We start from the raw sequence: 27403 nt of genomic DNA, 5'->3' as shown, positions 1-27403 counted from the left end.
TCCTCTCCTCTCCTGAGAGAGGATAAGACTTTGGCTTTTCACTTATTGGGCTCTGTGGCATATTGTGTTTTCCAAATAATGGCCACAGCAATGTTTCTGGTCCCACATGCTATTCCAGCACTGTGCCTCTACCCCCTTCAAGAGAAGTCTGTTTCCCCTCCACTTGAACCTGGGTGGGCCTTTGTGACTGCCTCCATGGACAGAATGTGGCCACATACATCCTAGTCTAAGTCATAAATGATTACATGGCTTCCTTCTCTCTTTTTCTCTTGGGACTGGCACCCTTGTAAGGAAGCCCAGACCACATGTAGAGGCCAAGTGTAGGTGTTCCAGTCAATAGCCCTAGCTAATGTCCTAGCCACCACCTAGCACCAGCCACCAGATAGGTGAAAGAGCAAGCCTTCAAATGATTCCAATTCCGGCCTTTGAGCCACCTCAGTTGATGCCAAGTTGCATAACCATTCAAGCTACCCAGCTGACACTCAGTGAAGCACAAATTATCCCTGCTGAGTACAGCCAAGTAGCAGATTCATGAACAAACTAAATGCTGATGTAAGTCACTAAGTTTTGGGGTAGTTTGCTACCCAATAGAGAGCTGAATCCCCCATTCCACTGACTTCTCTTCAGTTTTCTATTACCTGGGCACACCACGAACCTCCTTGTCACAGTACACAAAGTGAACTCTCTTCTGAGGCTCTAAGCTCTGTGCTCCATCCCTGCAGCCACCTTTTTGAGGATCCTCAGCTCCCCCGTCCCAATAGCACAGCCTGGATAAACATCAGCCCACTATAAATCCAACAGGCCCTCCTGCCCTCCTTAGGGCTTGCTCCTGGGAGGCCTAGCCCAGCAGGAGGAAATCACTCAGCCTTGCTAAGCGGTAGCACCACCACCAGCCCTGCGAATCCTGCATCTTCCTGCTCAGCTCTGGACACACAGTTGCTTCCCTCATTCTCCACTCAGCTGACTTCATCCCCACACCCCGCTTCACAGAAATCATGACCTCCCCCACCCCAGCATGTTGCCATCACACGTCTGTCCACAGCATCTTGTCTGCCTACCCTCTGGTTCCAGATGTCTTTCCACCCATCTTGAGGCCAATCCCACTCTTGGGCTCTGGGTGCTAGCCGCTCAAACTCTAGGGCAGCCCTGCACAACAGTTGCAGTGATGGAACTGTTCCATCTCTGTGCTGTCCAATAGAGTAGCCACTAGCCACCTGTGACTACTGAGCGCTTAAAATGTGGCCAGTACCACCAAGGAGATAAATTATTTTATCTTAGTTCGTTTAGGTAGTTGAACGCAGCTAGTGGCTACTGTATTGTACAGTGCAACTCCAGAGATTAGTCCTGCCCTCTCCCAGGTCCTCAGCTTCACCCTCCCCATCAGCCATTCACAAGTCCTTCTCTCTCATCTCCTGCTACCTCCCACTCCACCCCCACCCACCCCACTGCATTTTTCTCTGGTCCTTCACAGCCAAACTTCTTCATGGATTTGTCGCCACTGCCTCTTCTTCCACACCCGCACCTTGTCCATGCCCTAGGTCTTTGTGAATGTCGTTTTCTTCCCCACCTTCCCAGCCCCTCCCCACATAATGAATTCTGATCACCTTGGAAGCGTCAAGGTAAAAAGTTACTTTTTCCAGGAAGCCCTACCGGGCACCCCCATCCCAGAAGAGATTGGTTGTCTTTGCCATGTGTCCCCGTGGTGCTCTAAACAATCTCTGGGACTGTACATGTCAGTTTCTTGCCATTGCCTGTTTAATTACCAGGCTTCTCTGCAGACTGGTTATCCCGTGAGGGTAGAAGCCAAGCTCCCATGCCCATCATCACATTCCTGTGCTTGTGCCAGGCACGTGATGGGTGGTCAGTAAATATTTGTTGAAGAAAAGCCCTAAGGGGGAAACTGTTGCTAAACAAGTAAGTGACAGATGCTTCAGTGGAGGACCCAGTGGGTGGGTGGGAGCTGGAGGTTGGTAAAGGCTTCACAAAGAAGGTGACATCTCCAGGGGATCTGAAAAGACAAAATGAGTTTACCAGGTGAGCAAGTCGGGAGATTATTCCGGGGAGAAAGACATCATGAGCAAAAACTCAGACATGCAGTGGCAATGAGCAGGAAGAAATGCAGACTGGGCAGAAGGGGTGAGAGAAGGAGGGCTGCCAGAAACCAGGCTGGGGACAGAGTGAGGCCCAGAGGAAAGGGGCTTGCCTTGGGGGCCATGCATTTTACCTTCAATCTGTTGAAGTTGAACCTGTTCAGCTTTGAGGCCTTTTGTTTACCCATTTGCATGAGAAGGGAACTCTACAAGGAAGCTTGGAAGGGACCACGGTGGTCTCAGAGATCCATTGCTCAGATCTCTCTTGCACACAGAACTTTCTGCAAGAAGTGCAATTAGTTGACAACCTCCAGCCATGGGTGCCTTCAGGCTCTGCCTCAGCTTTTAGGGCAAGGCCATGCACTTCCAGTGACTGAATATGGCCAATCCAGGTTAGATCACTTCTCTGGGTGATCTTTACACTAGAACTCCCCATGGACCTGGCTGAGACTCTCTGAGCTGCACTGAGGGGTGAGGCTTTCCCTACCGGCCCCTCCTTCCTTCTCCTCTCCCTTCATAGGAGTCAGACCTGCTTCCTGGCCTGAAGGCCCTCCTCACCTCCTCCTGCTCCCTCCTCACTTCATCTTCCATAAGCATTTCCCCCAGTAAACTTCTTGCATGTCTAATTCCATCTTAACATTTGCTTCTTGGAGGACCCAACTGGCACAGCGCAGAATTACTGACACACACACTTTCCCCTTACTGAGTCCCCTGTTAAACACTTGCCACACATTGTCTCACTAACCCTCCCAGCAGTCCCATGAGGTAAGCACCGTTATTATCTTCACTTGACAGATGAGAATGGGGGCTCAGAGAGGATAAATTACTTGCACAAGGTCATACCACCAGGGCTTGATGGAATTCAAAATCAGGCCTAGGCATGCCTAACTCCAAAACTCAGCTGCTCAACTCTTGTACTGTAACCCTTTAGGGGCTGGTTGGGGCAAAGTTGTCCTGGAGACAGTGGCCAAGCAAATGAGGGGGACTGGAGCATGTCATCTCAAGAGTCCTCCAGGCCTTACTTTTTTCATCTCTGTGGCTTTGGGACACATAGGCACACACTGGTGCCAGGATTTACCTGTGCCAAGGAACCTGCCTGCCACACTGTGACCAGGCAAGCACTGGATTGAGGATAAACAGATTAGGATTCCAGTATGGGGGCTTTGATCAGCACCTGAGTGATCTTAGGCAAATGACGTAGATTCACCAGGAACCTTCATTTCCACAGCTACTGTGATCATCTGATTCCCATGATGATCTGGTGCCCCGATGTTTGATGCCCTTCTTTGCCACAGCCTGACTTCCTGTCCAAGATGCCCAAGGCAAAAAGTAGACTTTTTCTCTGGCTTGCAAAGTGATTTGTGGTCTCAGCTCAAAAGCCTGAAAACTAATGCTTGCAGCCAGGGGTTTGGAATACCTGAGGACTGCTTAGGTAAATAGTCCTACCAGACTGCCTCTGGAGAAGGTTTTTGGTGGTGAGCAGAGGGGCCCACTCGAGGTCTGCTTGACCTGTGCCTGGACCTGCACCTGTTCACAATGAAGGTGCAGTCTCAGCCCCCTTGGGGAGAGGATGTGGTCATTGGCAGTGCCCCCTCAGCTGCGTGTTGTGGGATCTAACCAGTGGTATGCTGGTAAATGTTTAACTGGCTCTCTGGGGGAAAGTCCTAATTTCTAGTGTTTGCCAGTTTGCATAGAGCAAACCCTCCTACTCTAGCCAATTCCAAGCTTCAGACTTGTCGTTACTGAACACAGAGGTAGGAGGAGCTGTGCACAGTTGGCTGGGCTCTTGTGCGCTGGAGCCAGCCCCAAAACACCCCTCATGGGTCTAATCCTGTGGCTGACTGAGGAATAGCTCCTCATGTATGGCCAGAGACTCCTGAGTACAGAGGGCCAGGTCAGGAAGCAGAGGAATCAAAAGGATGGGGCAGGGGTTAGGGGCTTCCACTGGCTGGGCTGGGAGCCTGGGAAGAACATGTCGCACCAGATGCCACATCACAGCTCAGCGTGTTGCTGCACAGTCTGGCCCAGCGTGTGTTCATGCATTTGCTCTGTCTCTTTCTAGAGACATTCTAGAACTCAGTGCTTACATCCGGCAGATGCTCACTACATTTCTAATTGAGAAGTGTGTGCTTGCTTAGATCCAGGCCTTTCCGCCGGAGACAATAGAGATGGAGATACCCAGAGAGACTGACTGTAAAGACTGGGCCACAGGCTCCGCCACTCTGAGCTGTGGCAGGGATTGCAGTGTGAGAGCCGGAGGAGTAGAATCGCTCGGGGAAGAAAGACAAGGTTCCTACTGAGTTAGGATGAGAGGTTCACAAGCCAAAAGTGGTTATAGGGGCTCCCCTTCTATAGAGACCCTTTGGAGCAGGACTGAAGCCCTTGGAAGCTAAAGGCCATTGCCCCCAGGAGACCTCCCCCACACCCACCCCCCTCCCCATCTCTGCCTGACTGACCCCAGATCCTTTTCCTTTTTTCTTCCTTTCCTTTGTACAAAAAGGGAAGAGCAAGTCCGGCTCAAACCTGCTACTCTCCAGGAATTGCTGAAACTTACACGAATGACACCCAAATCCCTCCATGGGCACCTCCGATAACCACCTTGGTGGCCGTTTTTCATACCCATGGCTCATTACGGTTTCTGGGGCCAGGCCAAGAAATTGCCAAAGACAAGACAAGCGGCGCCTGCCTGGAAATTCCGCAGAGCCCACTCCCCTCAGAGGCCCTTCCTACAGCGTGAGTGAGGGGGTGAGTTGCGCTGAGCTAGAGCGGCGCCTGACAAGTGACACGCCTGATGAGAGACGCGATGACGAGTCCCTGGGGAGGCTGTGGAGTCTGGTTCCTGCAGACACTGTCTCCCCTGAGGCAGTCTCCGCGCTTGAGTGCTGAGTGTGTGGGGTGTGTGTGTGTGTGTGTGTGCGCACACACATCTTGCTTCTCCAAGGAAGATTCTCTGAGCTCCACAGCAAGCTTGACAGAGGCCCCCCTGAACACTCCTGGGGCCCACAGACATCAAGAATAGGCACGGCAGGCCAGCTGCGGTGGCTCACGCCTGTAATCCCAGCACTTTGGGAGGCCGAGGCAAGCGGATCACTTGAGGTCAGGAGTTCGAGACCAGCCTGCAAGCATGGTGAAACCCAGTATCTACTAAAAATACAAAAATTAGCTGGGCATGGTGGCAGGTGCCTGTAATCCCAGCTACTTGGGAGGCTGAGGCACGAAAATTGCTTGAACCAGGGAGGCAGAGGTTGCAGTGATCTGAGATTGTGCCACTGTACTCCAGCCTGGGCGACAGAGTGAAACTCCATTGTGAAAGAAAAGAAAAGAAAAGAAATAAAAGAAAAGAAAAGACAAACCAGCCACAGCCTGCTGAGTTCAGGAGGTTCCTCTTGGAGTTGCCCTATCCTCACCTCCCTGTTCCAAGCGCATACAGGGATGGATCGATCCCCTTGGAAGGTACCGAGCCCTGCCCAGTACAGCAAGGAGGGTAAGATCCAGCCTCCAGGTGTGTGATTCACCTGACTCAGCCCAAACCCAGATCATGCCTGGACCATCAGCCCTGTGCTGGGCACTGGGCTATACAGAAATGAATAAAATAGTCTCTCTTTTCAGAGTGCTTGCAATCTAGGTACTGCAGACTATGTAAGGGTCATATATTCCAAAGAAGCCAAGGTCACAAGAAAATTTTCTTTTCCTAGCCCTCCTCTGATATTCCCACCCCCAAAAGCTTTCTGAAGGATGTGGCATGTGATTTTGAAAAATGCCTAGGCTGACAAAAGCCCACCGAGATGGAACAAGAGGAGGAATGTCTTCCATCAGGAGCTTGTGGTAAAGTGAAGAGTTCCCTTTGGGGGAAGTAGATGTAATGAATGTGGAAGACTACAAAGAACCAAAGAAGCTCAGGGCAGGACTGTGTGTCAAGTATTTGGTCCCCTGGGTTCCCCTCAAGACACCAACAAGCAGCCACCATCTTTTTATTCATGCCCTGCAGGGAGTGTTACAAGGTTATACCTGGTCCCCTTCTTAGATGGATCTGAATGTCTTAGAGTTCCTACCTGTACTGAGCCAAAAGGTGCAGCTCTCTTGCTATTCTCCCTGGGGCCTGCAAAAACAAGGCTCATTTCTCTTCCACCAATGACCCTTCAAATATTTGAAATAACTATGTTTTGCTTTTCTACTGCTGCCTAAGAAGTACCACCAAAACTTAATGGTTTAAAACAATAGTGTGATTATAGCTCACTGCAGCCTCCAACTCCTGTGCTCAAGTGGTCCTCCTGCCTCAGCCTCCCAAGTAGATGGGACTACAGGCATGAGCCACCACACTCAGCTTAACAATTTTTCTCACAATTCTACAGGGTCAGGTTGGCTCAGCTGGGTGGTTCTTCTGTTCCACGTGGCAGCTGGAGCCATGCAACTGCAGTCAGCTAGGAGTTTGACAGGATATGGGACATCCCAGATGGCCTCATTCACATTTTTGGCAGTTGGTGTTACCTATTGACTGAGTTGCTCCTGTTCTCTTCCCCTCGGCCTCTGACTTCAGTAGCATAGCCCAGGCTTTTAACATGGCAGTTCTATTCAAGAAAGAAAAGACAGATGCTGCCAGTTCTCTTAAGCCCTAGACTCAGAAGTCACATGGCAACACTTCCATTGCATTCTATTGGCCAGACCAAGTCACAAGGCCAGCCTGGGCTCAAGGGGAGGGGAAATAGACTCTTGCTTCTTTTTGATGAGGAGAGTGGCATGCACACACAGGGATGGGAGAAATTTCTGGCAGCCAGTTTTGCAGACAGTCTGCCAGGAGCTTCCAACAGGTCCAAAGTCCTTTCTTCCAAGCCATCCCTTCCCTCTGAACCCACGCTGGTTTGGGTACACCTCTCTTAGGCTTGCTGTAGAGCCCCCTTCAGTGCGGTGAGGGGAATCATTTGAGCAGTACGGAATATTGAGGGCTTTCAGAGGAGACTTGGGGATATGGGCTGAGGCCAGAGCAAGCTGTAACCTCTAATGTAGCCCCCAAATTGACTAGGGCCAGAGGAGCGAGGATGAGGGAGAGAGGCCTCCTGATAGAGGATGTTTAGAGCTCCCCTTGTCCAAAAAGTCCCTAGGAAAGAAAGCTTCCTGGCTGGTAAAGACTCCAGAAAACCTGTCACACAGCAGAACAAAGTGTTCTTTAAAAACCCCAAAGACTCTCCATGTCCCAGCTGGTCACTTGGAGCAAACACTGCTGGTTAGGGAACTTGTAGTGCTTAGTTGGCAATTAATCACTTGGAGCTCTGTGACGTCCCTCATATTGTCCCGGGTTGTTATTTAACTCTAACTGTGTTTACACTGCCAGGCACTGAGTAGAGCCTCTAAGACAGACTGCAGACCAGCCTAGAACACCCTCTTCCTGGTGAGAGAGTCTCTCTCCTCTCTCTCTCTCTCTCTGATCATTTTAATGTTCTTCTTTATATACTTCTGTATTTTTCAATTTTTTTTTATAATGACTACATTATACTTTCATAACAAGAGAAAAAGGTTAAGGGAGCCCCTGACAAAGATGTTCATTGCAATATTATTTATATTAACAGAAATTTGAGGACAGAATCAATGTCCAGCAATAAGAACATTGCTAAATAAATTATGATGAATCCATGGAGTGCAAAATTCTGCAGCCATTTAAAGCAAGGCTCTATAAGAGCATTTAATGATACAGGAAAATGCTCATGGTAGAACATTAGTGAGAAAACAAGCCAGCTTCTAAATTTTTAAAGGGTTTGGTCTAAATTGTGATATATGGTAATATGAAAATAAGAGCTAGTATTTCTTTCTTTCTTTTCTTTTTTCTTCTTGGGATGGAGGAGTGTATCTCTGTTGTCCAGGCTGAAGTGCTGTGGCACAATCTCAGCTCACTGCAACCTCCATCCCCCAGGCTCAAGTGATTCTCCTGCCTCAGCCTACTGAGTAGCTGGGACTATAGACACATGCCACCACGCCTGGCTGATTTTTTGTGTTTTTAGTAAAGACAGGGGTTTCACCATGTTGGCCAGGCTGGTCTTGAACAATCCTGACCTCAGGTTATCCACCCACCTCAGCCTCTCCAAAGTGCTACGATTACAGGCGTGAGCTACTGTGCCTGGCCAAGAGCTAGTATTTATTAAGCACTTACTATGTGCTGTCACAGGAATCATCTCATTCAGTCAGCACAAAATCCCCATAAGCTAAGTACAGTCATCCCTTAGTATCCATGGAAGGATTGGTTCCAGGACACCCCGCCCCCACCCCTTGGATAACAAAATCTGGGATGCTCAAATCTCTAATATAAAATAGTATAGTATTTGCATATAACTTATGCACATTCTCCTGTACACTTTAAATCATCTCTAGATTACTTATAATACCTAATACAGGCTGGGCACGATGGTTCACACCTGTAATCCCAGCACTTTGGGAGGCCGAGGCAGGTGGATCACCTGAGGTCAGGAGTTTGAGACCATCCTGGCCAACATGGTGAAACCCTGTCTCTACTAAAAATACAAAAATTAGCCAGGCGTGGTGGTGTGCTTCTGTAGTTTCAGCTACTCAGGAGGCTGAGGCGGGAGAATCACTTGAGTCTGGGAGGTCGAAGCTGCACTGAGCCATGATCATGCCACAACGCTCCACCTTCTGGGCGACAGAGCAATATCCTGTCTCAAAAAAAAAAGTAAATAAATAAAAACAAAATCAAAACAAGAATAAAAGCAAATGGGAACCCTGGCCAGCAAAACTTCACCTACTGGATTTAAGGTTCAAAGCCTTCCCTTTGATCCTCAAACTGGCCTTGTTCTCACTCCTGCTGGTCTGCTTCCTGACTCTCCTCCTCGGGAAGCAGAGGGGTAAGTCCCCTGATTCATCCTTGGCAGCTTTCATCAGTATTTGACCAGACTTCCAAGGTCCGAAATGACGGCTGGGAGGCAGCTGTTTCCCCATTAGAGAGCCATCCTTCCCTCCCTCTCAATCATGTACCGCCCTGGTTTCACTGCTCCAGCATCTGGTGTACACGTTATCTTACCCCCAACTAAATCATCCACTGCTCTTGGCACGGACCATGACTTACACACATCTTGCCGTCACCCATGTCACCCACGGCACCAGGCGTCTTGACACAGATAACAGCCTCTGAAAACACACCTACCCATTGGCTGCCCGACACATGGAAGCCCAGAAACAGCGCAGACAGCTCAGGAGCTTACGGGGGAGGGAGCCTTGTGCCAAACCCAGACATCCTACCTGGGTGGGAAGGAATGGAGAGAATACAGTACGCCTCAGATGCTAGCCACCAGATGGGCCTATTAGAGGCTGTTGAAAAAGAAGCAAAAATGAGTGCCAGAAACTCAATTCTAGCAATAGAACCTGGAGATGGGGCCTTTACATTAGTCACAGGCAGGAGGTCATCCACAGACTCACAGACATTCAGTCCAAGCCCCATTGGGATTCACTTTGTCCCTGTGAATGTCAGTCTGTATTTATCAGTTGGTCAACAAATAGTTATTGAGCCCAAGGTGGCAGGTTACATGGTACTTGAGTAGGGATAGAGGCTTGTGGGGGTTGGGGAGGGACAGTGGGCCCCTCATTTTCCCCACTCACCCTGCCCTCCGCCCAACCACCACATACACACACTTTGGAACTTAGGGACTTAGGAGACTGGTTCTTGTAGATTTCAGTTGTTTTTGTGAATGGTTTACAGTCTGTTGGACAGAGTGGAGTGGTATGTGGACTGTTGTTCCCTGATTCCTCTCCCCTCCTGCATTTGAATTATTCACCATACGTACTCCTTGGCATTGATCTTGCAGTTTCTTGTACGTTTCTCCACCCCTTAACTTTGGGCCTGGACCTGTAACTTGCTTTGATCAATGAGGTGTTAGTAGATGGGTGGCAAGCAGAGGTTTGCAACGTGCTTGCGAGGTTGGCCTAGCCCTCTTATGCTTCTTCCATGTCATGAGAACAGGGCTCAGCTCAACAGCAGGTCCAAGGAGCTGACTCAGGCTTCTCCTCATGGACTCGCCCCCACCTCTGCCTGGCTCTCTGGCTGCTGCAGCAAAGGCACCAGGCTAAATATTCAGACATCCATGGTTTCATTCAATTCACTCAACAGCTCTAGGAGGCAGGGCCCATTTGACAGATGGGAAAACTAGGACACAGTAAAATCACTTGACCAACGTCACACAGCCAGGGAAAGCCAAATGAGGATTTGAACTCAGCAATCAGCTCCAGAACCTTCAAGGTGAGCCTCCTTTGCTCTCTCCTGATCCCTGGGAACCTCATCAACCAGTACGGTCTGGGCTCCCAAGCCAAGTCCAGGTCAAGGGGAACATTCCTCACTTGTGGTGACCTGGTAATCGTGTCTTATCTCAACCCCTAGCTGGCAAAGACTCTGGAACATTCCTGTTCACTACTACAGCTGCCACCAAACTAACCTGCCTCAGAGGCCCCCACGACACCCTCGGCAGGTACCTGGGATTGACCTCCTGGGGAGCCCCACTCTCTCTCACACTGGAATTTGAGCCTTCAGGCAAATAATAAGATGAACATTTTTTTAATCTCCTGCCAGCGCCATGAGCTCCCTCAGTTACAGCCACCGTTGGCAAGCCCTGGGCCCTTATCTGCAAACCCCTAGGTTCATCATAAGAGTCTCAGAGCAAGGCTCTCTCAGCCAAGAGTTGCAAACATGATGTCCTGAGAGTAAATTAGAAGGCAAGGTCCTCTCTGACCAGGTGCAGTGGCTCACACCTGTAATCCCAGTGCTTTGGGAGGCAGAGGCAGGCAGATCGCTTTAGCCCAGGAGTTCAAGACCAACCTGGGCAACATGGCGAAACTCCATCTCTACAAAAAAATACAAAAATTGACCAGGTGCGGTGGTACACGCCTGTAGTCCCAGCTGCTCAGGAGGCTGAGGTGGAAGGATCGATTCAGCCTAGGAGGTCAAGGTTGCAGTGAGCCATGATCGTGCCAGCCTAGGTGACAGAGCAAGACCCTGTCTCAAAAAAAGAGAAAAAGAAAGTGAGGTCCCTCTTGTCTATCACCTCTGAAATGTCCCTATAGTTTTCTGACACACATACATTGATACAGATAATGTATACACAGGTGTCATCTTAAGTTTGGACTCAAGGTCTTGAAGGGCTGGACAGAGCCGTGGGTGTGGGGACTTATTAGTACTGTCCATTATTATTAGAATAGGAGATTTATTTTAGGCAAACACTAACTCACACTAAGTCCAGGGGCTGGTGAAATAGTCCTTCACCTTTCTCATTGAGTCCCTTACAATCTGTACAAAGCAGATCTCTGTGAGTTAGCACAGGGTTTAGCTCTGAGTAACAAAGACCAGAAATGAAAGTGGCTTAAATGAGTCAAAAGTGTATTTATCACCCAAATCCCCAAGCTAGGTGGTCTGGGGCTGGTGTGGCAACTGTGGCTGTGCTCCATGAACCCTCAGGGACTGTGGCAGGTAGAATTTTCCAGAATTGACTACAACAGTATCTCCTGTCCCTCACGCTCTTCTGTATCATAAGCTTGATAGCCCACAAGTGGAGAAGGGGCATCTGATTCCCCTCCTGGGTTGAATCTAAGCCAGCTTGTGGCTATTTCGGCCAATAGAATTTGGTAGAGTGATATTGCAAAACTTTTGAGTGGATCATAAAAGATCGTACGGTCTCCACCTTGTTCACTAGAACATTCTTGCTTGGGGCTCAGAGCCACCAGGTAAGAGATCCAACTATCCTGAGGTTACAATGCTGTGATGACATCAAGCCACATGGAGAGGCCATGTATGGGTGCCCTGGTTGACAGTCCTAATCTTTGAGCCATCCTCATTCCAGGCTCCAGATGTGTAGGTGAAGTTGTATTGGATCTTCCAGACCAGCCCTTCAGTCAGCTGAGTACCACTGAGTGACACCAGTCAACACCACTAGGAACAAAAGTATTGCCCAGCCAAGCCCTGCCCAGAGTCCTTTCTCAACAAAATCTATGCCACAATAAAATGGTTGTTTGGGATTTTTGAGACAGAGGCTCACTCTGTCCCCCAGGCTGGATTGCAGTGGCATGATCTCGGCTCACTGCAACCTCCACCTCCCATGTTGAAGTGATTCTTGTGCCTCAGCCTCCTGAGCAGCTGAGACTACAGGTGTGTGCTACCATGCCTGGCTAATTTTTGTATTTTTGGTAGAGATGGGGTTTCACCATGTTGACCAAGCTGGTCTCAAACTGGCCTTAAGTGATCTGCCCACCTTGGCTTCCCAAAGTGGTGGGATTACAGGCATGAGCCACCACGTCCAGCCCTAAAATGATTGTTTTAAGCCACCAACTCTGGAATAGTATGTTACACACCAAAAGTAACTGGGACAGAAGTTCTGGTTCCATCCAGCTCATTGTTCTGCCATAGCTAGGGAGTGACCTTGTCCTCATTATCCAAAATGGTGTCTGGAGTTTCAGCCATTACATCTGCATTCCAGATGGTAGGATATTGGGAAAGATGAAGGAAAAGGGCAAAGGGCATGACACAGCTCTCTTTTAAGGAAGTTCCCAGAGGATGCCTAAAGACATGAAATAAAATTGGCTAGTATTTAGTCATGTAGCCATACCTAGCAATAAGAGAAGCTGGGAAACATTGTCTTTATTCTAGGTGACTGTATGCCCAACTAAAAATCAGGGGTTCTATTACATAAGAAGATGAAGAAAATAAACACAACAATCTGCCACAGCATCCCAAAATTCCCTTGCTCTCTCCCTCCTCTCCTCGAGCTCCCTTATTTATTTATACACTGGCAGCCTAGCCCAGGGCCCTAACATGAATATCAAGAAATGAATATCTAAAAGACAAATCAGTGTTTCTCCAGCAATACTGAAGATCCCTCTCAAAGCATAATTTCTGATGCTAACAAAGTCTCTCTCTTTTCTTTCTTTGCCTCCCAGATTCAAGCAATTCTCCTGCCTCAACCTCCCAAGTAGCTGGGATTATAGGCGAGCACCACCACGCCCAGCTAATTTTTGCATTTTTAGTAGAGACGGGGTTTCACCATGTTGGCCAGGTTGGTCTCCAACTCCTGACCTCAGGTGACCTGCCCGCCTCGGCCTCCCAAAGTGCTGGGATTATAGGCATGAGCCACCACACCCGACCTTGTCTCTTTTCTTTCTAAAGGCCCCTTCCCAGCAGGGATGAGGAAAGATGGTAGGGGTCAGGGGCCGGGGGTAATGGGGATCCTGGCCAGCCCCATATATTAATTAATGAAGCAACTGTTAGTGTGTCCAGCACTGGCTCATCTAATTCTTGCCCTAAAACGTAGCACACGATTACATTCAGTTAGCAGATGGGGGGGGAAAAAACCAGACTCAGAAAGCTTAAGTGACTCACCCCAAGTCACACAGCTAGAAGTGGCAAGGACAGCAGGGCTGGTGTGGCAGCTGTCACAGCTCACCCCTGAGCACAAGGTCAGGTGCCAAGTTCCTGGCGGTGGCTCTTTAAACAGCAAGTCCCAGCATGTCCCCTACCACCGGGTCTGCCTGTGGTCTGCAACCTTCCCTGTGGAGACGCTGCTTGTCTGTCTTCCCTGCACCCACAGAAACAGGATCGTTAGTGAGCATGCCTGAGGGAAGCAAGGGTTGTGTTGAACTATGGCTGCAGCTGAGACCAGTGGACATTGTTCTTTCAGTTTGGAACTGGGCCTCACTCCAGAGCTCAGTGCCTGAGCCTGGGCTTCCACTCAGAGACAAGCTCATCAGCTGCAAGACGGTCAGGGAGGTGCAGGCAGCCCCCGCAGCTTGTGAATCAGTGAGTGAGCTTAGATATATAAAGAACCCCGGCAAATGATGAAAAACTTCTGCAGATGGCTGGTGGTGATGGTAGCACAATGTGAATGTACTGAATGCCACTCAACTATACGTTTAAAAATGGTTCAAATGGTAAATGCTATGTTATGCATATTTTATCACAATAAAAAAAAAAAACCCAAAACTTAGTGGCTTAAAAGAGCAATCATTTATCAGCCCATGATTCTGCAGATCTGCAATTTGGGCTGGGCTGGGTCCAGTTATTCTGCTGGACTCACCTGTGACCAGCTGGCAGGTCACCTGGAAAGCGATTGGTCTAGGACGGCCTCATGCGGTGTGTCTGGTGGTTGGTGCTGGGTGGCAGTGGTGACTGGGCCACATACCTCCACCTGCCTAACCCAGGCACATTCACGTGTTGGCAGTTGTAAGGGTCCCAGAAACAGCGTGAGAGGGCAAATCTCAATGCACAAGCACTTTTCAAATCTCTGCTAATCATGGTTGATGGTGTCCCACTGGCCAAAGCAAGTCACCTGGCCAAACCCACAGTCAGCGTGGGAGGGAACTACACTAGGGAGTGAATCCAAGGAGGTGTGAGCAAATGGAGTCACTACTGCCAGTCACACAACTTGTCCATGAGTTACTGTTGCAACTATCCAGCCTGGGTGACTACACAGATGCATTAATTTTCAAAACAGAAAAGAAAGCTGGTTGCCCAAATCAGCATCTACTTTAGCCATTGAAGACACGTGATGGCCCCAGGCAGGAGTGCAGTTTTCGAAAATGAAGACTAGAGGAAGGAAACATTCTAGCATGACGTCATCTCTCGGAGATCCGGAACAGAACCCACATCCCCAGCTCTCAGGGATTTCTGTGAAGTTTGAGAGAGCAAGCAGGGTGCCCCCAGTTCTTCCCCAGCCTGGCTGGTGGAAGCACCAGCCTCTCCAAGTGCATCCACTTCTTATAGGCAAATCGTGATTCCCAGGCCCTGCCCCATCAACACAAATGTGCTAAAAGCAGGGCTTGAATCAGAGATGTGTGATAAGAACCAGGCCAAAAAATGACTCCTTCCACAGTGTACTGGCTTTCCTTTCTGCCCTGTCCCTGGATAGAGCCCCAGAGGACAATGGCTGTTTACTTTCTTTCCAAAATGACCCCAACTTTCCTTTGGGAAGAAGGAGGTGGAGTTGTCCTGCCCCCATTACTGAGCAAATCGAGAATGGAGAGTCAGCCTCTGTACCCCACCAGCTGACATGGAGGGCAACCATACCCACACAAGAGTCAGACAGTCTGGGTGACCCCATCAACAACCTCTGTGTGACCTTGAGCAAGTTACTTAGCCTCACATGGTCAGTTTCCTCATAGAAGTGCAACAACGATAAGACTAACCCCTCTTGAAGGGCCATCGTGAGGATCCTGTGCCCTAGCCCTTGCATGAGACAGCCCAGAGCACATAGAAGATGCTTACTAGCCACAGCTTGTCTTTTACAGTGGCTCTCTCCCAAGCCACAGGAGAAGAAAGCTTCTATGAGCTAGGCCAGGGTAACAGAGCAACAAGGACATTTGCAAACCCACATCTGGGCAGCAAATTTCACAGCCCTCCTTTCATCCAAAGGGCTTGATCATGGCAGCGGTGCTCCCAGTCCCCTGATGCAAGAGAGCCTCCCTCTGCCTTCCCCCGAAGCCATCACTAAGTCTCCACCTAACATTGTGTAAGGATGTCCCAACCATCTCTCCAAACCCTACTTCCACTGGCTGTGACAGGTGGCCAGACAGGAAGGAGGTATTACCTTGGGGTGAGAGTAGAGGGTTACAAGCTACCTTCAAGGTGCCACCTTGCAGGTTTCAGGAAACAGGCCAAGCTGCAACTCCATACACCACCTCTCCAGCATACAGAAGCCGTGCTGCTGAAAGCATTTTGATTTTCCTCTTCCCTAGGCTTACCCTCTCCCCCTCAAATGCCATCTGGGGGGTGGGGAAATAGAAACAAGAGAGCATTTTAAAGACTTCTTGTGGTCTAAAAGCAGCAGTCCTCCAGGATGAAGCATCCTTAGGAAACCAATGACTCTGATTCTTTCAACCCTATTCCGTGAAGCAGAACCCCCAAATCGTCCCCCTCTGATTTTACATCCCCTTGGGTTTTCCACATTTTACCACTCAGCATGCTCAAGTGTCCCAGGCGGACCCGCAGCACACACCTGATTAAGCAGGTGCCAGACCCCCCACCCCCACCCCGGGGCAGGTTTTGCGTGTGGACTCTCTGAACGCTGCCCCTACCTGGTTCAGCTGGTTTATTGCAAGTTAATTGGTCTCCTCCCTCCCCACTCCCCAACTCCATCACCCGAGGTTATTTATTTTTACGTACCAGTTACGTAATGTTTTCTCTTTCATTCATGAGGTAACAATAATGTCTCTGCCTTTTGATTTTTTTTCTTAGACAGGGCTGGAGGGAGGAAAACAAGAGGTGACCCAGAAGTCTGCATGTCACCCTGGCACTGAGGGACACTTAGAGACTCCCTCGCTTGGGTTCTGCCCCTGAGATTGGAAAAGACAAACTGCCACCTTTACCAGTCAAGCTGGGAAGGTCTGCAGGCCCTCTGATGCTCCGGGTGGGCTCCCTGCCTCCCCCTGGCTAGGGAAATATGGCCATGGTAAATTGGGGAGAGAGGTACATGGGCACAGGGCCGGGGTGGGGGGGCAGTAAAGGACCCTGATAAATCTGTCCTGGCTTTAAAGCTCCAAATAGGAGCCTTCCTTCATGGGCTCCTCCCTCCAGGTTCAGAAACCTGGACAAATAGCTCTCCACTTCCCAGGGTCAATGCCCAGATCTGGATGGAGGGGGAGGGAAGAGCAGGCTCAGGGGGAAGGGGGTGGCAGTGCTGCTACCGCTGCTGCTGCAGCCCCCTGTGTATAAAACTCCCTTTGTATGCAGGTCGCCGGCTGCTCCCCATGCCAGGTGCAGCTGCCAGGATTCTCAATGCGGTTTGAACACAATTTGCCAGTGTTGGTTCAGCTCCGCTGGCTTCCAGTTGGGGGGCCATATGCTGTCTTTAATCTGCCTGTGCGATTCTCACCGATGTCAATAGGCGGGGGTGGGTGGGTGGTTCAAATGGCCCGAGAGCTGGGACTGGGGTGGTGTTCTCCCTGCTGCCAGGCAGCCTAGCTCTCCACCCCATCAAGGACCACCAGCGGGTCCTCGCAGGAGGCCATGGCAGCGGGCGGCAGGGACAGGCAGGGCCCAGTCACTGGCAGCTGCCCCTGTGTTTGGCTATGGCGCGTGGGAGCCTCTCTGTTCGGCCATCCCCAGAGCCATCATTGGGCCTTCCCCTCGACAGAGATCCCTGCCAAGGAAGTCGTCCAGGGAGGTGCCAGCGTTCAGTCCAGACTTCACATTTCCCTCATTCTTTCTTTAATTGGATTTTTGGTCCTGCTGGGCAAAATAAGCTTTCCACTGGCAAAACACTCTTGCCTCTTCTGAACGCGCGGTGGTGCCCGGCGGCTCTAGGCAGATCGTCGCCTGCCTCCCCCACCAACGCATTCATTCCCTCTCCCCAGGGACACAAGAGAGCTTGGCGTGCACACACATGCATGCACACACACACACACATCCCCTCTGCCAGGTCCAGGCAAAGTCAGCCTCCCTCCAAGAACTTCAAGAACTTGATGTAGAGATCTTTGCAAACAGTTATTCTTGCTTACCAGGTCACGATCCCACATGGAATGGCCCAGAGTCCGGTGCTGTGGTTGGAGCTGGGGCTGTTGGGCGGGCATCAGGCCCTGGCCCAGCTGTTGGCTGCCCTCTCGGTGGCTGGGCTGCCCCCTCCCCTTGTAGTTAGTCCCTCCTTCCCTGAAGCCCTGAAAGTCCCAATTCTGTTACTCAGACACAGATTAAAGTGCCAAGAAGCAATCTTCCATCTTTCCTTGACAATCGGACAGGCAAGCTAGGCCTTTGCGTGTGTTTGGGGCGGAAGTGTGTGACAGCGGGGTGGCAGGGGGAGGCTGACTGAGGAGTAGGCAAGCAAGCTGGAGTCGGACTGAGAATGTCATTCAGAGAAGTGGCATTTTACTAGCAGCACTTAACATGAGATATTTAGATACTCTTACATATTGGACTGAGCATTAGGCAAGAAAGGGAGAGGAGAAGGAGAGGGAGAGTTGAAGAAGGAGGACCAAGAGGGGAGGAGGGGAGAAGAAAGAGAAAGGAAGGAGAAGGAGGAGGGGGTGGAGAACAGAGTGGGGAGGATGAAGAGGAAAAGGGGAGGAAGGAGAGGAAGAAGAGGGGAGGAAGGGCAAGAAAGAGCCACCCCCAACTCTCACCCGCCTTTACAGGAGGTGTGTTTTAAACCCAGGCAGCTGTGAGGACTGGCAGAGCTAGTCCCTAGCCTCTCCCGGGTTTAGCCAGGCACGTTAAGGAAACCCTGCATCCCCAGACCCTCTCAGAGCTTTCAGTGGCCAAGGGAGCCCGGCAGTCCTCTCTCCATCTCTGGAGTCCCGCATTCCATACCCCATCCCCCATCTGCCAGCGACTGGGCCTTCCCATCCAGTCAGTGCTTGAGAGTATTAGAGACCTCATCCCCGGGTGGTTAAGGTGCCTATTAAAATACACCAAGCTCAGCCCCAACAGCAGGCCAGAAAGCTGCTGATGGTCAAATACATCACAATATTTCAGAGTCCCTGTTAACAAGCACCCATTAAAATTTGACAACCAGGTAGTATCGCAGAAAGCGCTCATTCTGAAAAAAACGTGAGAGCTTTTTGCTGCTTCAGCAAGACAAAGCTGGTTTACCTGTCCCTTGCATTTTAAGCCCGGGAGCACGAGGCCTTCCTGTTGGGGTGCTGTCTGGTTAATGGAACACTGGGTGTTTATTCGCCAGGCCACATCTGAACCCGGCTTGTTAATGAGCCTGCTGTTGTAGGCTTGCTCTCGGTCAGCCTGCCTTTTTTTAATCAAAAGATAAAACAGTCGGTTATCAAGGATTAATGACTCTTACAGCATCCATATGAGGCTTGTATTTATCTTTTAAAAGAAAACAGAAGGAAGAAAAATGACCAGATTTTGTTTCAGTAAGCAGTTTAAATCTGCTCTGGTAAGTTGAATTCATTCATTCATTAATTCAGTCATGTGTCTGGGAGAAGCCAGCAGGAGCCCCTTCCATCATAAGAACTTCTGACTGTGAAATAAACCCCGAGTAACCAGATTAACTATGAAGTATGTCTCCGTCAGGTTTTAGGCATTAGTTCAAGTGTAGTTTCTGTGTATTTCGGCTTATTGCAGTGAGTTGCCCATTCTGGTATTCCAGGCAGCCTTTCAGGAGGAGAAAGGGTCTCTGTTTCCCCTCTCCAGCTTCAAACCAGAGCTCGTGTATGCAATGACAATATTTAACTGAGAATATCAATACTTTAAATAAATTGTCATATGACTCTTATAGTTTTGCATAGCACAGAGTGTATGAATGTCTCTTCACCTCTGAACGTGCAGAGGTACATATGTACATACCGGCACGTGTGTGCACACACACCCATATCACATATACATATATGTGACCATGCAGAGCATATGGCTACCAAAATACTCATTTTAAACAGTTTGAGGGCTTCGTTTACAACATATATTATAAAATTGGTATCTTTTATTTCGCATCCCTAGATACAGTTTGACCATAAAACACACGCGTGCGTGCGCGCGCACACACACACACACACACACACATACAATATTGGCCTTGCTCTCACTCAGACTGGGCCCTGCTGTTTTCTAAGTTGGCTGTCTTCATATGGGCCTCCTTCTTTTTATTCTCCATTCTTTTCTGAAAGTCTATATGCTCTGGGGTATGAGAGGTAGTACTATTGCATGAGGACACTTGAAATCACAGCCAAAAATGTCAAGGCGCTCCTTCTCACATCAGCAACAGTGGCACACGCTCAGGTTACAATGCGGGCCATTTTGGAAAGTAAATGATGTTTCCGGTGCTGCAGCACATCATTCTCTGGCTTCAAAGAAAGGCAAATACTGATTCTGGAGTAGGCTGGGGATCAAAAACAAATTCAGAAAACCCCAGTGAGGATCTGTCTATTGTAGTTTCACCTCTTTGGGTCTCCTGGCTCTTCCTCACCGGCAACGTGGTAGTATTAACACCTGATCTACCACCCCACTGGGGAGCAGAGGAAATAGGATTTAAAGGAAATGCTTCAAGGGGATTATTTCTGGGTGGGGTAACTAACAGTTCAGTTCCCATGGGAAGGATGTCACGTGGAGGACCCGAAACCTGTGCTGTTGTACTGAGATTCGTGTTCTGACTTCCGTGTTAGGCAGAGAGGCTGTTGGGAGTGGGAATGTGGAGAAGAAATCCTGGTGAGAAGTTCTAGAAGCCTTGTTCTCACTAATAAAACGGTGAAGCCCCATAAAAGCTTCTAGTCAGTTTCACCAAGAGGGAGTTGGAAATGCAGATGAGGGGCCATTCAGCAGGCACTGTGCCAACAATTCCTTCTAGTGAGCAAAACTTTCAAAATAGTACAGGGGTTTGCCCACATGATAGCAATTCATTACAAAGGGAAAACTCCATTTTACATTGGAGAAAGCTGGCAGACATCACCCTAACCCAATCATGAAGGTAACAAACTGGCATCCCTTTTATGGTATTCTTGCCAAACATTCATAACCTGAGTTGAATCATGAGGAAAAATCAGGCAAACTCAAATTGAGAGACATTCTGCAAAATAACTAGCCTGTATGCTTTAAAAACGTCAAGGTCAACACTCAAGTAAAGACTGAAGAACTAGCCAGGCGTGGTGGTTCATGCCTGTAATCCCACCACTTTGGGAGGCCAAGGCGGATGGATCACCTCAGGTCAGGAGTTTGAGATCAGTCTGACCAACATGAAGAAACCCTGTCTCTACCAAAAATACAAAAAATTAGCCAGGTGTGGTGGTGCATGCCTGTAATCCCAGCTACTCGGGAGGCTGAGGCAGGAGAATGGCTTGAACCCGGGAGGCAGAGGTTGTGGTGAGCTGATATCAGACTGTTGCACTCTAACCTGGGCAACAAGAGCGAAAATCTGTCTCAAAAAAAAAAAAAAATTGAAGAACTGTTCCAGATAAAAGGAAACTAAAAAGACATGACAATGAATTGGATCTTGGGGAGAAATCTTTTTTTTTCTTTGATATAAAAGGATAGTAGTGAGATAATTGAAGAAATGCGAATGTCTGTGCATTAGATAATAGCATTATCACAATGTTAATTTCCTGATCTTGATAATTGCACCATGGTTATGTAAGAGAATGTCCTTGTTTCTTAAGAAATTTATATTAAAGTATCAGAGGTAAAGGGTCACCGTGTCTGCAACTTACTCTCAAATAATTCAGAAATAGACATTTCAGGGTTGGGGGATAGAGGAGAGAGGAATAAAGGTGATCAGTAAAATGTTAACCTTTGGAGAATCTGGGTGAAGAGTATATCAGAATTCTTTATACTATTTTTGCAACTTTTTTGTGAGTCTGAAATTTTTTTTAAGCCAGGGATTAATAAGTATATAAAGGGCTTTGGATTTCTCTTTGGAGCAGCAAGGTAAAAAGGAGCTGGGGAGTGGGCTAGAGTCAGACTTGGTGAGTGTGAGGACCCGCAAGTGTCAGTAGACAGAATGGCCATGACCCAGTGGAGAGGAGACAGGACAGGGCCCTGCCCTGATGCCGATCTCAGCCAAAAGTTGCCCTGGAGTTTTCTGCAATATGCACACTGATGTAGGTTGAGTAAGTGTTCTTTATAACTCAGTGCCTATCAGGGGGCTCAACACTTAGTAGCTGGTGGGTCTGTTTTGTAGCTGACTGAATGAATAAATGAATGTGCTCCTCCCTCTGCATCACATACCATGGGGCAGCAGCCTCCACTGGTCCGACCAGAGCTTTAAAGGGAGGTTTGTGCCTCCATTTACTGGCCCTAGTTGGGTGAGAAGGCTTGAGTGGCAGTGGGAGTCAGGACTCCCTGCATTCATCTGAATGCTTATGCGAGATTCATTATTTAAGTGACAGCGCATCCCCCAAATAAACACGTGTGTCTTTGCAGCTTGCGGCCCGGGAGCTCTATTAAACACACAGCGGCAAAAGGCCCAGGCCTGCGCTACTGTGTGCAATTTCCAGCCAGCTCGCTATTCTTTTGTCACCGCCTTTTTATTGGTTTTCTCAAAGTGGTTACAATGCTGTTATTGTAAAACCCTCACACCAGAAGAGCGAGAGGCAGCAGAGATGGAGGAATGGAGCAATTTCTGCCAGGAGAGCCTGCAGACCCAGGTGGGGAGGCTCCCTGGCAAAAGTAGGGGGAAGTAGAGCCTTTTCTTTGCTCAGGTCCGCTTGACCAGCTAAAAAATCCACCAGGAGCCAGGTCAACACTTGAATTCCCTGTAGGGTAAATGGCTTTGGCGTTTTCTGCTCTCAGCAGCCCCTCCCCTTCCCAGTCCAGCCAGTTTCTGGGTGCACAACCAGGCCTGGCCCATGGAGGGGGACAGAAGCCACGCTCTTGGGGGCTATGACTTTGCCGGTGTCCCCATTTCTCACCTGCAGGAAGGACTCTTTTTCTCATCCCACTGGGGCACAGATATTGAGGTATATAATTTACATGCAATAAAACATGCAAATTTCAAGTGTATGCCTCAATGACTTTTTACACAGTGCAGCTCAAGAAATGGAGCAGCGCTGTCCAATAGAACTTTCCGCAAAGTAGGAAATATTCTCTGTCACATGTGGCTTTTGAGAACTTGAAATGTGGCTAATGCATCTAAGCAACTGAATTTTTAATTGTATTTCATTTTAATTTCAGTCACGTGTGCCTAGCAGCTACCATATTAAACATCAATATAGAAGATTTCAACATTCCAGAAAGTCATCATTCCAGAAAGTTCTCTTCTGCCCCCTCCAGTCACTCCCCAAAAGGTAACCACTTTTCTGACTTCTATCACCATAGGCCAGAGGTCCTCAGCTTGGGCACTGTTTACCTTTGGGGTGGGATGAGTCTTTGTTGTAGAGGACTGTCCTGTGCATTGTAGGATGTTCAGCAGCATCCCTGGCCTCTATGCACCAGATGCCAGTAGCACACGTACACACACACACCCCAGTTGTGATAACCAAAACTGTCTCCGGACATTGCCAAATGTCCCGCAATGGGGGATGGGAGTTGTGGATTCACTCTTGATTGAGAACCCCTACCATAAATTAGTTTTTCCTGTTCTTAAACGTCCTATTAATGGAATCATACATTATGTAATTTGTGTCCAGCTCCTTTCACCTAACATAATGTCTGAGATTCCTCCATGTTGTTTCGAGTATCGAAGCTGATTCTTTTTCATTGCTGAGTACTATTCCATTGCCTAAATGTACTGCAGTTTGCTTATTTATTGGTCTGTTAATAAACATTTGGGTTGTTTCCAGTTTTGGGCGTTATGCATAAAGTCACTATGAACATTCATGTACAGATCTTTGCGTGGGTGTAAGTTTTTATTTCAACGCCCAAGAGTGGAATTGCTGGGTCACAGGTAGGTAAGTATTTAGGTTTATCAGAAACTCTTCTCCAGAGCGGCCATTTTCCACTCCTACTGGCAATGCATGAGAGTTCCTGTTCCTGAGCACCCTTGCCTCTGTCTTTTTAATTTTAGCCATTCTAATAGATTCTAGGGCAGCCTAACAAAGCCCACAAAGCTATCCACAGGAGCCAGAGTAAAAGTGCAGCTATAAAAACAAAAGTATGGCCAGGTGCAGTAGCTTACACCTATAATCTCAGTACTTTGACAGGCCAAGGTAGGAGGATCAATTGAGACCAGGAGTTTGTGACCAGCCTGAGTAATGTAGTGAGACCACGTCTCTACAAAAAATACAAAACTTAGCCGGGCGTGGTGGCGTGTAAGTGTAATCTCGGGAGGCTGAGACAGGAGGATTGCCTGAGCCCAGGAGTTTGAGGTTACAGTGAGCTGTGATCATGCCACTGCACTCTATCTAGCCTAGGTGACAGAGCAAGATCAAGGAAAAAAGAAAAAGGAAAGGAAAGGAAGGGAAAGGAAAGGAAAGGAAAGGAAAGGAAAGGAAAGGAAAGGAAAGGAAAGGAAAGGAAAGGAAAGGAAAGGAAAGGAAAGGAAAGGAAAAAAGGAAAAAGTATAACCAGTGGAAGGGACCTTGGAGACCCCCAGCCTTCGGCCTTCATGAGCTCTGAATCCAGGGAGCCAAGTATGCCTTGGAACCACTCACAGTGGGCAGTAGGGGAGTTAGCTTGCTTCCCAGCAGTGTTCTTTCTGCTCCACAGCTTGTTGGAAGGAAGAGGCCTCAGCATGGCCATCCCACGGGGAAAAGGAAAACACAGACATGGAGACAGAGTTTACATCACGAATGAGAATGACAGGAAAAAATGTATTCTATGGGAGACCCTCAAACCCTTCCCACACACACAGACATGCAAGTATATGCACACACAGACACACACAAACACACACACTCCCCTCCACGAGAGACATGGGACAGCAATTCTTTTGTGAAAGGTGGGGTGATGATGAAGAAGGAGAGAGGGATAAGAAGGGTTACTCAGCTGCCACATGGGGAGTTCAAAATGGTTTGGCTAAGGACTTACCAAGTTTTGGAGGGCATGCCCTGCACATGTTGTAAATTAGACACTAGAAGATGGGAAATCTGTCAAGGAAATAAATCCCAACCCCTACCTCGGTGAAGCTTCTGGTCTAATTTTCGATGGAAAATAAATAGTGCAACTCCGAAGTTGGAGATAATATAATGCCACCAGGACCTGGACACAGAGAGCTGCCTGTGTCAGGACTGACAGAGTGTGACAGGTTAATCCAGAGGGGCTTACCAGAGGAAGTCGGGAATCTGAAGGAGAGAAGCGCCCGGAATTAACCACGAGACAGAGGAAGCGCCCCACCATCCTAATAAGAATAGTGTCTTAACGTGTTCTCCTGTTTGGTGCTGTTTCAGAGGGCCTTGTTAGCTGCAGTGTTCCCCTAAATCTTGGGGAAATGTTATTTCCTCCTCCAAAACACTAACTTATTTTTAAAATAATAAAGAAACTCCCGGTGCTAAAGTAATCTATCTCTGTTACTAAAGTAAGTGTAGGAAGGTCTCTGCCAACGTTATCCTGTAGAGGTCAGGGTTAGTGGTAATGGACAGGGTGTCCTCTGAGGATGACGTCACCTGTTCCATCAATCACTTGGGAAGAAAACGTCTGGAAGTGGAAAGTGGCCCTACTGGTGTTCAGAAAGTGGACCTTAGCCAACCAAGAGAGAACATGGATCTAGATCTTTTGGGCCAGGACGTCTTGGGGCTGGAATGTTTCTTTTTTTTTTTTTTTTCAGATGGAGTCTCGCTCTGTCTCCCAGGCTGGAGTGCAGTGGTGTGATCTTGGCTCACTGCAACTTCCTCCTCCCAGGTTCAAGTGATTCTCCTACCTCAGTCTCCCCAGTAGCTGGGATTACAGGCGTGAGCCACTACGCCCAGCTAATTTATTTATTTATTTATTTATTTATTTATTTATTTTACTAGAGATAGGGTTTTACCATGTTGGCCAGGCTGGTCTCGAACTCCTGACCTCAAATAATCTGCCCACCTCGGCCTCCCAAAGTGCTGGGATCACAGGTGTGAGCCTTTAGGGGCACTCACCAGTGGTAGGGCTCAAAGTTAGCATCTGCTTGAGGAAAAGAGATGTCAGCCAGCCAGGAACTCGTAGCAGGAGGGACGTCAAACTGAAGATGAGTCAACTCTAAATTGTGAGCCAAAGGCTCCAGGTTCGTGTTTCTCTGTTTATTTTCTCTTTGTCTGCCTCCAAACTATTTATTAAAATGTGAGCTCCACGAAGGGCAAGGGCTTCATCTGTCTTGTTCACAGCTGTATCGGCAGCTAGAAATGTGCCTGGCACATGGCTCACTAAATATTTGGTGAACGGATGAATAACAAGACCTAATTGAATGCTCAGGCCTTGGTTCAGCTGAGCTGCTCAATAAATCCGGGAAGGCGACTACTACAAAACACAGAAGGCCTGATCGGAGGCAGCAGAGAAACTCAAAGCACCTGTGAGGCCGCTGTGACAGTCTCAGGGAGACCAGAGCGAAGAGACCAGAGCGAGGAGCCCAAGGAAAAGGTGACTTCTCTAAAGTTTCAAGTGCCAGCTGTGTTTTCAGCCTGTTATGGTTTGGATGTTTGTCTTCTCCAAATCTCATGTTGAAATGTGATCCCCAGTGTTGGAGGTGGGGCCTTGTGGGAGGTGATTGGATCATGGGAATAGCCCCTTGTGAATGGTTTAGCGCCATCCTTTCGGTGATAAGTGAGTTCTCGCTCAGTTAGTTCATGCATGATCTGGTTGTTTAGGCCAGGTCGGGTGGCTCACGCCTGTAATCCCAGCACTTTAGGAGGCCAAGGCGGGTGGATCACAATGTCAGGAGTTCGAGACTAGCCTGACCAACATGGTGAAACCCCGTCACTACCAAAAATGCAAAAATTATCCGGGCGTCGTGGCATGCGCCTGTAATCACAGCTACTCAGGAGGCTGAGGCAGGAGAATCGCTTGAACCCGGGAGACGGAGGTTGCAGTGAGCCGAGATCGTGCCATTGCACTCCAGCCTGGGCAACAGAGCAAGACTCCATCTCAAAAAAAAAAAAAAAAAATCTGGTTGTCCAAAAGTGTGTAGTTGCCTCCCCTCCCTCTTTCTTGCTCTCACTCTCACCATGTGACACACTGGCTCCCCTTTGTCTTCCACCATGATTGTAAACTCCCTGAGGCCCTCGTCAGAAGCAGATGCCAGCACCATGCTTCCTGTACAACCTGCAGAATCATGAGCCAATTAAACCTCTTTTCTTTATAAATTCCCCAGTCTCAGGTATTTCTTTTTTTTTTCTTTTTTTTTTTGAGACGGAGTCTTGCTCTGTCCCCCAGGCTGGAGTGCAGTGGCGCGATCTCGGCTCAGAGCAAGCTCCACCTCCCGGGTTCATGCCATTCTCCTGCCTCAGCCTCCCGAGTAGCTGGGATTACAGGCGCCCGCCACCTCGCTCAGCTAATCAGGTATTTCTTTATAGTGACGCAAAAACAGCCCAATACACAGGCTCTCTGCATTGACTCCACTTCCATCGCCAGCCTCTGGGAGAGGTGGGTCCTGTTTTTACTGAAGGGTGTCCCTAACATGGCCTCCCTTCCTTGGACAGGGCCCGGAATCTTCCAGGGTTAAACAAAAGCAGATTTCTAGGATGGAAAAGTTCTGGGCAGACATGAGACGCTAAACTCCCAAATTTTCCTTCTGGAATTCCCCTTCCTCTTGCAGTTTGTACCTTGATACCAAAGGCCACCCCTAGGAGAAAACACCCTTCATGACTAGTCAGTCCTTCAAAGGACAGAGTCCTTTTCTTTGTTTCACCTTAGCAGAGTCGAGACAGGCAGATAAAAATGTCTTAGCTTTGTTAAAGAATGAAGGAGGAGCAGAAACATAAGGGGTATAAAATCATGTTCATTTCCCAAGTCTTGACTCCAGGAGTGAGGCACGTCTGTACACACAGGGGCACCTTTGATT

This window comes from Macaca nemestrina, chromosome X, assembly GCF_043159975.1.
Source record: "Macaca nemestrina isolate mMacNem1 chromosome X, mMacNem.hap1, whole genome shotgun sequence".
NCBI lineage: Eukaryota > Metazoa > Chordata > Mammalia > Primates > Cercopithecidae > Macaca > Macaca nemestrina.
The sequence above is the reverse complement of the archived record's forward strand: the minus strand, read 5'-3'. Positions refer to the sequence as shown.